The sequence below is a fragment of the Rhinatrema bivittatum genome, chromosome 13 (assembly GCF_901001135.1).
Source record: "Rhinatrema bivittatum chromosome 13, aRhiBiv1.1, whole genome shotgun sequence".
Classification (NCBI taxonomy): domain Eukaryota; kingdom Metazoa; phylum Chordata; class Amphibia; order Gymnophiona; family Rhinatrematidae; genus Rhinatrema; species Rhinatrema bivittatum.
Window position 1 is genome coordinate 68,546,406 of NC_042627.1, and position 15,235 is coordinate 68,561,640.

The following is a 15,235-nucleotide window of genomic DNA, read 5'->3' on the forward strand; positions in this document are numbered from 1 at the left end:
CAGCGCCAGGGCTAGGGGAGGAGTCGTCACCCTTACTGCAGGGACCGCGGCAGGAAAGCAGAGGAGATCAGCCTGGGGCCCGTGAGCCAGCACCCTGCCTCAGTCCCACTGCCAGATCGCATTTACTCAGGGGAAGGAAGCCCCTCGGGGAAGAGGGGGCAAGGCCTGTGAGCGTTGGTGTTCTCTGCTGCCGCTGTAGCCTGAAGATCGTAGGGCATCACGGCGGTGATGGGTGTTCAGGTGCAATAATTCCCTTGCCCAAAGAGTTTGCAATCATCTAAGCGGGCACCTGAGGCGATGGGAGGTCCGAGGTCACCAGGAGCCGTCGGTGGGGAAGACGCGGGATTTGAACCCCCTGGCTTCCTTAGTTCTCAGCCTCTTGCCCTTCCTCCCACGATAGGCAGAAGGTTGTGAATAGAAGTGGGGGCCGTTGGGGGCCCTTGGCAGAAAAGGCATTCTGGGTCCCTTAAGAGACAAACAGAGCTGCTTCCTTGCAAAAACTTCACTCGTCTCCCCTCGTACCCCCCCTACTAAAGAAACTTCTTGGGAAAAGTCCTGGGCACCGGCCGTTCGCTCAAAGAAGGGACTGAAGGCGGCTTGGTACAAGGGGAAGTTTGCACTGTGCTGTCACCAGCACTTCAAACAGGCAAGGTGGCTCTGCACATTTATCCCAGTAACCCTCGTCTCTAATTGCAGGGTCATGCACGCCAGCACCACCTAGTGGTGACCTTGTTTATAGGACAGCATTCACTTAACACATTTATCTCTTCAGGACGATTTTATCTGTTTGCTATAGTAAATGCATTTCCTGGTGCTGCTTATTGTCTGTGAGTCTTGACTGTACTGCAAGTTCCACTTACTGTATAGAAATAAGTAGTAATAATAAAACCATAGCACAAAGGGCATTCTGTATGCATTTGCAAGGTTTATACTCTCCTGAAGACACAGACCGTGCCACTTTGTTTTGAATACCCTATGACCACTGCTTATAAATAAAGCTTTGCACAATGTGCAGCAGAGTATTATGAATTCCCAGATTTTTTTTTTTTTTTTTTTTAGAAGATAAAGCCTTCTTTCAGAAGGTCATTCAGTAAAAGAGAGATTTTCAGAACCCGGCGCGCACAAAAAACCGGGAGATATGCGTGTGGCGGAGCGGGTGCCGAGCGCATTTTGAAAATTGGCCCAGCTACGCGCGCGTCTCCCGGTACGTGCGGAAATGCCGGGGTCAGAGGCCGGGACGGCGCACGCTGGCAGCCGGCTGGTGCGTGGGATTCTCACTTTATCTCTTCAGATGAAGTAAGTTCTAAAACAAAAGAAAAGGAAGGAAGAGGGTTTTGGGAGGAAGGGTAGGTAAAGGGATAGGGAAGTTCCCTCCCACTCCGCTTCTTAATTGGAGCGGACTGGGAGGGAACTAGGAATGGCCCGATTGTGTCGCCACGCGTATTTTTTTTTTAAATCGCCCCCCCTTGCGTGCACGAATCACGACCCACCTGCGCATGCGTACGCCGATTGTAAAATCAGGCGAGCATGTGCGCGCAGGTGTTGTGTAACATGCGTGCGGTGATGCACGCATGTTATGAAATTGGCTTGTCCAAGTGCGCGCGCTGGGAACCGCGCGCTCGCGAGTCTTTTAAAATCTACCTCTAAATTTGTCTGGTGAGCACAGATCTAGATGAGACTTTCTAAAAGGTTTATTAATGTGGCAATGCAGAGAAGTAACGATTTGTGACTTTGGCAATTTACTTTAAGAGCATACTGGTTTGCAATAAGCCTGCCCTCTGGAACAATTTGTAATCCACACAAATCTGCTGACTTTTTAGGGGGTTGAATACTTTTGCAAGCCACAGTGTATACAAGAATTAGGACAGAAACGCTAGAGGAAGGAGGGCTCAGAGTTTGGAAAATAATGTTGAAGAAGGTTAGCTTTGACCCGCTTGTTTATTCTTCCGCTTCCCGAGAGTCGTTTGACATGTTCGAACACCAAAGCCGTTGTGCTGGAACGGTCCACCTGAAGAAGGCTGTGTCTGGCGAAACAGAGGTCCTTCTGCCGAGGAGAGCTGTAAACGCACAAGGAGAGCCCAAAGTTGGCACGGATAATGCGACACATTAACAAGCTGAAGGACTTCAGCGTTCTAGCCCAACGGTGTTCTGCAAAGGACTTTGCGAACAGTTTGGGGTGCTCATAACCCGTTCGCCCCAAGAGTGGGTGTATAATTAGTATTTATTGAGGTTCTACGGGAAATAGGAAGTCGTATTGAAAAAAATTGTTGTTATGCAACTGTATCTAGTTGTATTTTGATTTATCTTGATTTAGATGTATAGTAATTTTTCAAAGAATAACTTTTTTATAAAATGTATTTAATTAGCATTATCTGAGGGTTCGCTTGTCTGATTCTTGTATTGGTGTTTGTTTTTGAACTCCTGAATCTCACCGATAGGCCGCCTCACTATTTTTATTTTTATATATATGGTATGTGGCCGTGATAAAGGAGGGGCTGCCACGGTAAGCTGCATTGTTAGATGGCGTGTGTTCTGAAAGCCATGCCACAGGAAAGAATGTTACGCTTGCCGTTGTAAAATAAACTGCTTGGACGTTGCCATAGCCTTAGTTTTAACTTCTCCCCTCATCCTCGGATGATCATTTCCCTTTGTTAACATTGGCCGTCTCGACCTTGGATCAATTCCGCCTTCATTAACAGCAGCAGCCCTCCACTCCCCAACCGCGATCCGTGCTCCCGGAGGGGCCACTAACAGAACGACACTAGTTTGCACTTTTCCCCTGGTGAAAATGAGATTTCTGCTTCGACTGGACACCTGCAGGCACCATTGTTGACAGAGGGGTGCCTGATTGCAGGGGAGTGAGAGGCTGAGGAAAGAAAGAAAGAGAGAGAGACCCTGAGGGGAAGAGGCCAGGAAGCACAGAGAAACAAAGAGACCATGAGCTAGACGGGCAGAGAGAAAAGGTTCATAGCTGGGGCATTCTGTACCTTTCTTTGACACTGTGTTATATCCCCACCTGCCCCAGTCCCCCGTCCATCCTTACTCTGCTGAATAATGACACACTCTTGAACATTTAACCATTAAAAGCCTTTGTTGAATGGATGAAAATGCCCACAGCCGTTTTTTTCAACATAAAATATGACAGTTACATATAGCACAATGTCATCCCCACCTTCACCAGCCTACAGTAGCTGTACTGCACACTGATAAAACATCTAACACAAAACCAGACAGATAATAGCCGATAACGCTAATGAGGCAGCAGTCTGGCTACCTTCCACTCTGTGAGAGTTGCACTTACGTTTAAAAAGGAGATAGACTTGTTTTTAAACTAGACCAGGGGGGAAAGCCGACAGTTGCCCAGAAGCCCAGTAGTTCGGAGAGATGTATCTTGCAAAGATACTTGCATAATAGGGAAGTTAGAATATCCTGGTGAAGAGGTGGTATTTAAGGCCAGACGGATGTAGACAAAGAGCACCCACACGTGAATGAATCTAAACTGCCCATATCATTTGCTAACAAGCAAGCTGTGAATATAAAGAGAAATGAAAGTTCAAATAAATATATACTCTAAAATGTCTATATACAAATGCAAGAAGTCTGAACAGTAAGACTGCTGAGTTAGAATGTATGACACTATATGAGGATATAGACATTGCTGACATTTCAGAGACATGACGGAAGGAGCATAAGCAATAGGACACTGCGATACCAGGGTATAAATTATGTCAATGTGATAGGGTATTCTTCCAAATCCAATAAACTTTATTAAACTAATGGCTCACTTCCTCAAATTAACAACACAATACTAATCAAAAAATTCTTGAGGATAACTGCAAAACAGCAGATTACTGTATTTTTACATCTTTAATTAAATTATTCAAAAAAAGCTTACTGGAAATGGTATCAGATTATTAAGTGCTCCCAGTCTCATGGGCTCTTGCCCTTACAGGACTACAACCCCTCTCATGTACAGGCACTGTTTAATTACGTCACCTACCATTTCCATGTAAGGTTTTGTAATTTTATAATTTTTTGCTTTTTTTGCTGTGAAAAAAATCCACCAAAAACTCCCATTAAAATTATTCCAATTTAAAAACTCACACCGTACCCTATTTTTTATCATGTGTAAAACTTTTTTGTGTGATTATTCATACACTTATCTCTTGCGTCCCTCTTGGGCGGGAGAATCAACAGCTGACAGCAAAGAAGGCGATTGCGATTTGGGACGCAAGAGATAAGTGTATAAATAATCACACAAAAAAGTTTTACACACGATAAAAAATAGGGTACGGTGTGAGTTTTTAAATTGGAATAATTTTAATGGGAGTTTTTGGTGGATTTTTTTCACAGCAAAAAAAGCAAAAAATTATAAAATTACAAAACCTTACATGGAAATGGTAGGTGACGTAATTAAACAGTGCCTGTACATGAGAGGGGTTGTAGCCCTGTAAGGGCAAGAGCCCATGAGACTGGGAGCACTTAATAATCTGATACCATTTCCAGTAAGCTTTTTTTGAATAATTTAATTAAAGATTTAAAAATACAGTAATCTGCTGTTTTGCAATGTGATAGGGTAGACAGAAGTAGTGGAGAGGTGGCACTATATGTAAAAGATGCATGACATAAAAATCTTTCAGGAAACAATATGTACTGTGGATTCCTTACAGACAGAAATTCCATGTGTGACGGGTAAGTACAAATATAAGTGGGTGTTTTCTGCCAACCACTTGGCTAAAATGAAGAAGCAGACTATGAAATACTAGCTAAAATTAAAAAAGCAAATAAATGTGGCAACACAATAATAATGGAAGATTTTAATTACCCAGGTATCGATTGGGTAAGTCTCTCATCAGGACATGGTAGAAAGGTTAAGTTTCTAAATGCTATAAATGACTGCTTCCTGGAGCAGCTAGAATTAGAACCAACAAGAGGGGCAGCTACTTTTGATCTAGTCCTCAGCGGAACATATGACCCGGTACAGAGATTACTGTGGTGGGGCCTCTAAGCAATAGAGATCATAATGCAGTCGACTTTGACATAATCACTGGAGGGAGGATATTAAGTAAAACTACTACAGTAGTATAAAACTTTAAAAGAAAGACTATGATAATTGGAAAAAATTAAAAGAGTGGTTGGAAGGGTTAAAAATTTGCATGAGGCATTGTTCAAAAATGCCATTTTGGAAACCTGGATAAAATGTATACCATTAAAAAAAAAAAAAAAAAAGTCGAAGGATGACCAAATGACTGCCAGTGTGGTTTAAAGGTGAGGTAAAGGAGGTAGTTAAAGCTAAAAGGACATTGTTTAAAAAAAATGTAAAGCAGACCTAAATGAAGAAAACAGGCAAGAGTATAAGTACTGGCAAGTACTTAGGCCAAGAGAGATTTTGAGAAAAAGCTTACCAGTGAGGCAAAAACTAATAATAAAAACCTTTTCAAGTATATTCAAAGCAAAAAGCCTATGAGGTAGGCAGTTGGGTCTCTAGATGACCAAGGGGCAAAAGGGGTGATCAGGGAGGAGAAGGAAATAACAGAAAAACTGAATGAATTCTTTGCCATGGTCTTTATGAAGGAGGCTATTGGTAACATACCCTCACCTGAAACATTCTTTAATGGTGGAGACTGAACAACTGAAACAAATATTTGTGGAAATGGAGAATATAATAGATCAGATTGACAAACTAAAGAGTAAGAAATATCTGGGATCAGATGGCCTCACTCCAGAGTTCTAAAAGAGCTAAAGCATGAACCCACTAAGAGTAATCCAGTAACCTATCATTTAAAATGACCACAATTCCTGAAGACTGGAAGTTCACCAATGTGACATCGATTTTTAAAAAGGCTCTAGGGGTGATCTGGGATGTCAGTGCTGGGCAAAATGGTAGAAGCCATTCTTAAAAACAAACTCACTAGCCATATAGATAGACATAGCTTAAAGGAGAAGAGTCAGCAAACAGAATATTAGGAATTAATAGAAAAGGTTGGAGAATATCATAATGCCTCTGTATCACTCCATGGTGAATACAGAGAAGAGCAACCAAAATGATAAAGCAGATAGAACGGCTCCCCTATGAGGAAAGGCTAGCAAGGTTAGGGCTGTTCAGCTTGGAGAAGAGACGGCTGAGGGGAAATATGATAGAGGTCTATAAAATCATGAGGGGAAATATGATAGAGGTCTATAAAATCATGAGTGGAATATAATGGATAATCTTTCAAAAAATACATGAAGTTAGTAAGTAGCACATTCAAAATCAGAGAAAATTCTTTTTCACTTAATGCACAGTTAAGCTCTGGAATTCATTGTCTGAAGATGTGGTTAAGGCAGTTAGTGTAGTTGGGTATATAAAAGGTTTGGACAAGTTTCTGGAGAAGTCCATAAACTGTTATTAATCAAGTAGACTTAAGAAATAGCCACCACTTATCACTGTGTGATTTATTTATTTATTTATTTAACATGTTTTGTATACCATCATTTGGTTTCGCCATCAGAACGGTTTACAGAGTCATGTAACAGGTTGTATAAACATGTATTTGATATATATGATAGCAGCATGGGACCTATTTACAGATTGAGAACTTGCCAGGTACTTGGCCACTGTCAGAAACAGGTTGCTGGGTTTGATGGACCTTGATCTAATCCAGCATGGCCCTTCTTATCTTCTTGTATAATGCTGCTAGCCTCGGGGCCATCCGACAACAAGCGCTCCATGCTGTGTGCTACTCTTGCACCCTTCCTCAGACTGCCTCTACCAGAGCCTGAACGAACATCATTATTTCAGCCTGGCCACCCCTACCATGCTCTGAGAAACATATTTAGCTAAGCATGGCCCTTTTTATGGCCTTCCCTAGACCACTCTTGCTATGGTTCAGTAAACATAGTCCTTTGTGCCAAACATGACTCTACCATCATTATTGACCTCCCTTCCATTCTGTTGCCCCCTTTAAACCTCCCCTAGGACCCATGCTGCTACCCTCCTTCTGTTGATTCCCCTTCTAAGTTTATCTCTTCTTAGCCTGCCTTTAAAACTGTTTCCTACCTTCCCCTTGTCCCAACACCCCCATCCCTCCCTCTCCCCCGATTCCTCATCTAGTTCCAGGACAGCTTCAGGTATGCCTCCCACGTCCTGATGGACTAGGCCTTCTTTGTTAAAGGAAGCATGAAAGACTTTTTAAACAGGGAGGACTGAACTTCTCATGATCCTTTTTGAATCCAGGTGTGGTTATAGGAATATCTGACGCATTATTTATGCAGATAATCAAGAGTAGGCATCAACCTGATTCAAGTTCGACTTTGAGTGTTGTTGTTTAGGAAAACTTCAAATGGACTCGGACTAGTTTGGATGTATGTTGATTAGAAGGTAGCACAAATCTTTGATTACTTACAAGTTTAAGAACCAATCTGCAAATATGTGCATCCAAACTGGGAATCACAGCTTTGCTTACAATATTTCAACTCGAGTTATCCAAACCTCCCAGGTTCTAATTTAGGACCAAGTGCACTAAAGGTTTTCCCATTTTATGTTAGTGGAAAAAAATGCTTAGTACATCTGGCCCTTCATCTGAACTGTTTTGTCCAGCCCTTCTTTTAACACTGATTGCAGATAATTTCGCTTCAAGGTATCTATTGAGCCTTTTGACAGGTGATAATATTCTCAATTTATGGAAGAAATTTCCAATAGTGCTTTTACAGACAACCATTTTTTCTCCTGCCAGCAAAGAGTTTTGAAACTGCTCCTGCTAAAGTGGATTTGTAAAATGTTTCATTCACTACTCTATATTTAAATCTTAATTTTCACTTGCTGTTAAAACAGTGAGAAGGTGGGGGGAGGAAGAGGCCAAAGAATACCCCCTGCTCACAAAGCAATGCGACCCCCTTCTCCTGGCACAGAATTAATTCTCTGTTCAGTTATGCAGAGTTCTTGTTCTTGGATGAAGGATGCAGACACCCCCATCTCCAGCTTCTCTAGATTTGCCCCCAAGGCGTCTCCTCTCATATTCCAAGAAGGAACAAGCAAGGTAGACGAGCAGCAGTAACTCACAGTTTGGGGACTTGGTCCACTCCCCTTCATGGGACTTTAAGGGACTAGAAACTGTACTTATGCAAGTCAATATCCGCCCTAAATGGGGAATCTTCGTAGTGTACCACCCATCGTCTGACATAGATGAAGCTTTGCAAAAATCTTCTAGCTTTAAAACTGCAGATCATTCTGGAACAACCCAGGGCCTGAAGCCTGGGAGGATTCGACATCCATGTGGATGACCCAGCGAAAGTCTGCCATATCAAAAACCCCAAACCCACTCCTTGATTCACTAAGAACTAAAAGAACTCAAACGGGAAGAAGGTTAAAATGCAAAGTGGTGAAATTCAGCACTGCAGTCAGACAGAAATGACTACAGGTGACAGCAGGCATCAGGAGCAAAAAATAAGTGACTAGGCAAAACACTTGCCTAGAGAACTAAGCTACTAGGATTCCCTCTCGCATCCCCTACCTTGGCATTGGAAGCATATTTTCAATAAGCTAGCTAAATTTTTATTCGATAAGATCTCACACATTCAGCAAGAACTAGACTCTGTCATTGAAGTGGTACAAATCCAAGAAAACTGGCTCACGCCCTCCCACAATCTCACTAACTTTCACTCACTACTACATAGATACCCTACTCTCGAACTTTAAAGCTACAACATCCCATGAAGACACCCCCCCCCCCCCCCCTTCCCCTCCTGGAAAATTAAGAAGGCCAAATCTAGACTACTCAACCACCTCCAGTGCATTGTAATACATTTTTAACAGAAGGTCACCTACCAGATTGTCTAAAAAGCACAATAGTTAGAACAACCCTAAAGAAACTCAGCCTGAACCTAAATGAACTGAGTAATTAATTACCAACTATTCTCAAACCTACCATTTTTAGGTAAGACCATTGAAAAATCTGTACTAGTGCAGCTATCTGATCCCCCACTAACCACTAATGTCTGGACTCATTTCAATTAGGCTTCAGGTCACATTCCAACACAGAGACTTTATTAGTGAGCGTACTTGATGAAATACGAGGATTCATGAACCATGGACAAAGAGCCTTACTTGTACTCCTCAACTTCTCTGGCATTCGACACTGTCAAATATGATAAACTAATCACCCCTTAAAAACCTGTGGCTAGCAAGCCTGGTACTAGCCTAGTCCAATTTCTTACTCTAAAATCGCTCTCAAACTTTTTCATTGAGGTCAGCATCATCCCGCTCTTATTGTCTGTTTTATAGGGTACCACAGATGCTCAATCCTATCATTAACAATATTCAATATTTACATGGTCTCCCCCCCCCCCCCAGGTGAGATCATCAAAGGCTATTAGGTCATTTACTACTCATATACTGATGACATTCAGCTATTGGTCCTTCTTGGCACACACTCTGACAAAGCGATAGCCAACCTGAATAAATGCTTGGGAAATACCTCCGCCTAGCTATGCCAAAGTAAATTGAAGCTGAGAGGTCCATTTTCAGCTGTTATCTAAATGTTAGCTGGAGAAACTTTATCAGGATATTCATGGCACGCCCATGCTGTTGATTATACTTGTTTATTTTAAAGTTTATCAGGCTAACGTTTGGACTGCTACTTAACAATCCTAAGGTTATCTGGTTACACTAGCTGAATAATGTGGAAAATCAGGGTTCATCTGGTTGATTCAGGGGGTTATTTACTAAATATTTTGCATCTCCTATTTTGCATCTATGGAGAAAAAATGCTTAGCAAATAGGGCCATTAGCCAGCTAACCGGCTCCATGTTGGAACGTCCCAGCCCTGTCCCTAAGCTAGCTAGATAACTATCTCAGGGCCAGTCAGCTTGGTGGGATTTTCAGATCCCACTGTTTGTCCAGCCAAATCCAAACTTAGCTGAAAAATAGTACTGAATGCAGGCCTCTAAATTTTCAAGACAGAAGTACTATAAATAGGAAATAAAAGACTCTGGTAAATTGAACTCTGAAGTGATCATCAAAGTGACAGCCCTTCCTTTCAGCTGTCAGGTTTACAGCTTGGAATTTGTGCCGGACTCCAAGCTTCATCGTTGAAGCTCAAATCCCGGCAGTATCCAAATCTTTCTTTCAGCTACACCAACTTCATCACATGGGTCCTTCTTTGATAGCTCTGCATTTGCCGCAGTAATCCAGGCCTGTGTGGTATCCTGATTGGGATTACTGCAACTCGCTCTACATCGGGATTCCAAAAAAACAACCAGTACCTGCAGTTTATATTGAGTGCTGCGCTTGACCAATGGTGAATGCAAATAAATTTGAGAGGATCACCCCCATTCTACACTGACTATAGGACTCCGTTTAAAATCTTGGTTCTGGCCTTCAGTGGCCTAAACAGTTGCACATCACCCTATCTCAGCTGCCAACTCATCCCACATGTGACTCCCACACTCCCCCCACTCCTAATCACAACCTGCCTACTAATGCGGCGGCCTATGCCTTGGTTCTTTTATATCTCGATTATTGCAAGGCAGTGGTTTTGGGATTACAGGGAAAAGTGATTCGAAAATTACAACTCATTGAAAACACGACTGCTCAATTGGTTTTGGGAAAATCTCGAAGAATTTCGGCCAGACCATTGTCGTTGGACCTGCATTGGTTATCCATAGCGGATAGATACAGGTTCAAGGATCTGGTGCTGGCACGTAGCCAAAGAAATGTATGATGTTAATTAGCTATGCCACCCAATCATTTTCGATTGGATGCAAGATCATTTTCAAATGTAATCCCGAATCTCTGGAATAGATTGCCTCTGGGGGTGTGAGGGAAGAGTCAAATTTGGCTAGATTTCGCAAGAAATTAAAGATTTGATTTATGTTTGCAAATAATTAACATTTGTTAATAATTGCACATAAACAATTAACAACTGTCTCAGATTGGTAGAGGATTTGATTAGGCTTATATAAGAAAAGAGTGTGACTGGAGAATGTTGGAAATGTTGTTTTATGTTTTTCTGTTTTATTTTAATTAAGATGTTTTATTATGGGCACTCTTGTTAGAATAGTATACACAAACTTAAATATTTGTGCCTCCCTGTAAACCGTTGTGATGGTACATAACTAAACAACAGTACAGAAAAGATTTTAAATAAATAAATAAATCGCTTTGGGCAATAATTTTTATCTGGAATGCAGTCAATAAATGCTAATAATAAAGAAATGCCCCCACACCTAAGGAGCTGCACCTCAAAATCACCAGGGAGGGAGAGAGAGCCTTCTCTGGTTCCGTGCCAGCCCTTTGCACACCCTGCCACCCAACATCAGACTAGCTCCACATCTGCTAGTTTGCAGAAAGCTACTAAAAGCATGGCTCGTCGAGGCCGCTTTCGGGCCACAAACCACTAGCTGATTTATTTCTCAAGGCGTGCTCACTGATCATCAAATACTGCAGGAAATGATTTCCTTAAGAGCCTGCTGGACATGCGTACACAGTCATCCTAGCAGAATAACCACATTACCCTACGTTCTTCTTTATTGCTGCATAAGGGCAGGATCAGACCAAGGGTCCATTGAACCCAGCATCCTGGGTCCCACAGTGTCCAATCTGGATCTCTAGGAAGTACTGACAAAGAGTAGACCTGTTCCTTGTTGCCCACTCCCAGGGGTAAAGGAGTGGATTTCCCCCAAATCTACCTGGTTGTTAATAATTGTTTATGGATTTTTCTTCCAGAAACTTGTCCAAAGCCTTTTTAAGCTGGTTCGTGGCCCTTGAAGACCGGCACTGCCCAGCCCTGGTCTAAAGGGACACCATCTTATCCTGGGGAAGCCCACAGCCTGGGTGGTGACAAGGGAGACGTTTCCTGCTCATCGTTGGGCCTGAAGAAAAGGAAAGGCCTTAGTGGGAAGAGTCTTCTATGGGATTGTACGCAAGTGACATGAGACGTGAGTAATTGTCTGGAAATCTGTGAAGCTGTTTTTCTGTTGGAATTTTTTATTTTTACTGATTTTCTGGAGTTAGACTTTATTGAAAGTGCAAGAATCATTCTTCTGTTTTGGAAGAAATCCTTTTGGTGTGGACTCCTGTGTTGTTTTTTTTTGTGAGTGTCACTCGCCTTGGGCCTTAGAGCTTATGCTATCGCACACTGGATGAATCCTGACCCGGGGCAGCAGACAGGTTTTTCTACCCCTGCAGTGCTCGAAGGTGGACCCCCCTGAGAAAGGGGGGTTTCATGGCTGACAAGCAGCCCCCCACAAGCCTCAGCACTCACCCTCGACTCTGCGTGGCAGGCCGCGGCTCAGATGCGCACTCTGACCCCTGTCCCCCACGATGCACTCCATAGCTGCGGGTGCGCAGCGCACGGCACCTCTTAAAGGACCAGAAGTGGGAATTCTGTCCCCTTGATGACCTTGCTCTCCGCTTCAGTAGCAGGGGAAAAGAGTAGCTGGATTCAGACCACAACCAACCATCGAGGGGCCCCGACTTATGGTCTGGGGAACTGATAAACATGGGAGCAACCTGCACGGAGCAGTGGTTGCTGTCCTTAACAGAAGACATGGGAGTACTACCCTTAGCCTAAAAGTCTTGATGCTGTCGATGCAACTTGAACATCACTCTCCACTTTGGTTGGGGGGAGGGAGATGGAAGAGGAATTGGATTCAGATGATAACCAACACGGGCCCTGACGTTTATGCGCGGACATAAGGGAAAAAGCACAGGACTGCTTCTAAGGCCAAGTCCATAAGCAAAGCACGTCAAGCAGCACGGTCTGAATTATCAAGAAGGCTCATCATCCAGTAAAAATGTTGCTAGCACATTTTTTATGGGTTATCACAAGGCTTTTGGATAACTGCATGGAGTGGCAGATGCTACCTTGCAGGGCAGACTGGATGGACTATTTGGTCCTTTTCTGCCGTCGATACTATGTTACTGTATTTTGCTGTGAAGGAATAGTTTAGAATAATATGGGGAAAAAAAAAAAGGTTTTGGTTAACCACTCTGTTTCTATGTTGTTACTTACTGTGGTGGGTGCCTCCCTCTTGTTTGCCCCATAAGGGGGGAATAACTTGGGCCTCAGCTCCAGCGCTCAAGGACCACAAACAGGTTTGGTTTTCAGAGAGGGATCAAGGTACGCAGATTAACGATTTTTGGAATGTGGGCGTGAAAATTCTCTATCTGATTCTGGATATCAGGAAAACCAGGCCGTCTCCCGGCAGCTTCCACAGTGAGGCCGATCGGTGTTCAGAAGGCCATCATAGGTGCGGAAACGGGGCTTTTACCCTCGTCACATGCATGCACCCCCTGAGTAGGTGCGGAAATGGGGCTTTTACCCTCATTACATGCATGCGCTCCCCGAGAGGCTCATTCCTCCTGGATTTCCTGCTCCCTTAAGTCTGTTCAGGAATAGTTTTTGGTAGGATACCGAGAGTAGACCTGAAGGAAAGAAAATCAGTCAGAAAAAGTCCTGAAAAGTCAGCCCGGGTACGTTTCCTGGAGTGCAACTCAGACTAACAAACACGCAAGCAGAGCAAATCGGAGAGTGAGAGAGAGAGAGAGAGAGAGAGAATTTTTCACCTTAAACACAGGCAGGGCAAAATTTGGCAGTTCCTGAATTTCACACACACATCCTTCCTTGTAGGCCTACGACGATTATTTTTGCCAATTTTTACAGGCTGTTCAGAAAAATATGTTCAGAATGAAGACTTTGCTGTTTGCCGCATCCTTATGACTGAGTATTCCCAATGTGACAGACTTCTTCACAGTAAGACGAAGCCCTGATACTTCCTTTCTGCCTTTGCTAAAATTTTGGGATCAAAGTATAGCGGAAGATATTTTTAGGGCCATGATAATTCATTTCTTTTCCTTTCCAGACTGTATGGTTTTCATAGCATTGACAAGATGATATGCAGAGACTTCGGGCTCTGTTATTTTACATTATATATGAATAATTAGTGCTAATGTGACATGAAAGGTAGAGGGGGAGACCTTCAAGTAATTGGTAGCAAAACCATCCATTCTTATTAATGTATTATAAATCAGTCTGTTAAAAAGTATACAATAAATGATTTGTAATGATATTGTAAACCCTACCCCCTTCCCGTCCTTACTGAACAAGCACGTTCCCTGGACAAAACCTTCGAATATAGATCTCTTGAGTATATAATTTGCTATATTTGCCTGTTGGTCACTCTCTGTGTCACACTCCCAAAAAACAAATTGGTGTTTCCTTTTTCAGGAGATTTAATGTGTGTGTGTGTGTATATATATATATATATATATATATATATATATATCTATATATATCGTGATACTAACTTTCAATCCTATCCATGGTCCAGCATCTATACATAAGAGGACGGGTGGAGATTTGTTCTAGTGTTCTATAAACCGTGTGGCGGGAGCTTTACAGCTTATAAAATACCACGTAGTTCTGCTCTGAAAATACACATGTATATTTCAATATGTGTAAATATTTCCAATGCAAAAAAACCCCGTTTCCTTTCTTAACCTATTTTATCAACATACGCATGTATAATTCTAGGTGCGAAAAAAAACTATAGCATGTACGCATAATAACCACAATTTATACACGGAGGCAGATTCTTTATAAAGCATGTGCGTATACCATTTTGGAAATGCTTGACTGCGTGCAAACTTGGAATCGTTTTATTTATATATTTACAGTTATTTAGATACCAACCCTCCAAGCAAAGGAGATCGGGGTGGTTAACAATAAAACATCCATAATATATCATTGACAAACTAAAGCATAAAACAGTACAGCATGAGTACTCTGGGTAAAGTAACAACTAAGACATTTGATATCACATGCTGTTCTGCAGGGACTTTTTAAAATCTGTCGTTAGTCTTAAGGACTCCGGCATGGAATTCCATAACCTCGGGCCAGCGATGGAACCGGCTTCTTCTAAACGGGTGCAATGGCGGAGGGGACATCGAATAGCCCTTTATCAGCGGATCTCAGGTTTCTCTGGGGCACGCACGTATGTAGAGACGCACCTGGCCAAACCATGTCTGGGTTTGTCAGTATTTTGTGTATTAAAATTTTGAATTGAATGCGGTATTGGACAGGAAACCAATGTAGAGAAGAAAGGATCGGTGTAATACGGTCGTATTTTCTTTTTCCGGTTAAAGACCATACAGTCCATCCAGACTGCCAGTAAACTCGGTCCTTCTCCGGTTCATCTAGGCCCTCTAGCATTTCATCCTGAACCCCCATTAGTTCACCCAGACCTCCCATCCCAA

The 15,235-nt window shown here is 42.6% G+C and overlaps 1 long non-coding RNA gene across 1 annotated transcript in view; it reads left to right on the plus strand.

Moving 5' to 3' along the window:
* The window catches only part of LOC115075193, a 40,108-nt gene that overhangs the window by 8,988 nt on the left and 15,885 nt on the right, over window positions 1-15,235 (plus strand). Inside the window, exon 2 of the long non-coding RNA XR_003852460.1 lies at window positions 11,705-11,916. This is a non-coding gene — a long non-coding RNA (uncharacterized LOC115075193). The remainder of the gene's footprint in view (window positions 1-11,704; window positions 11,917-15,235) is intronic.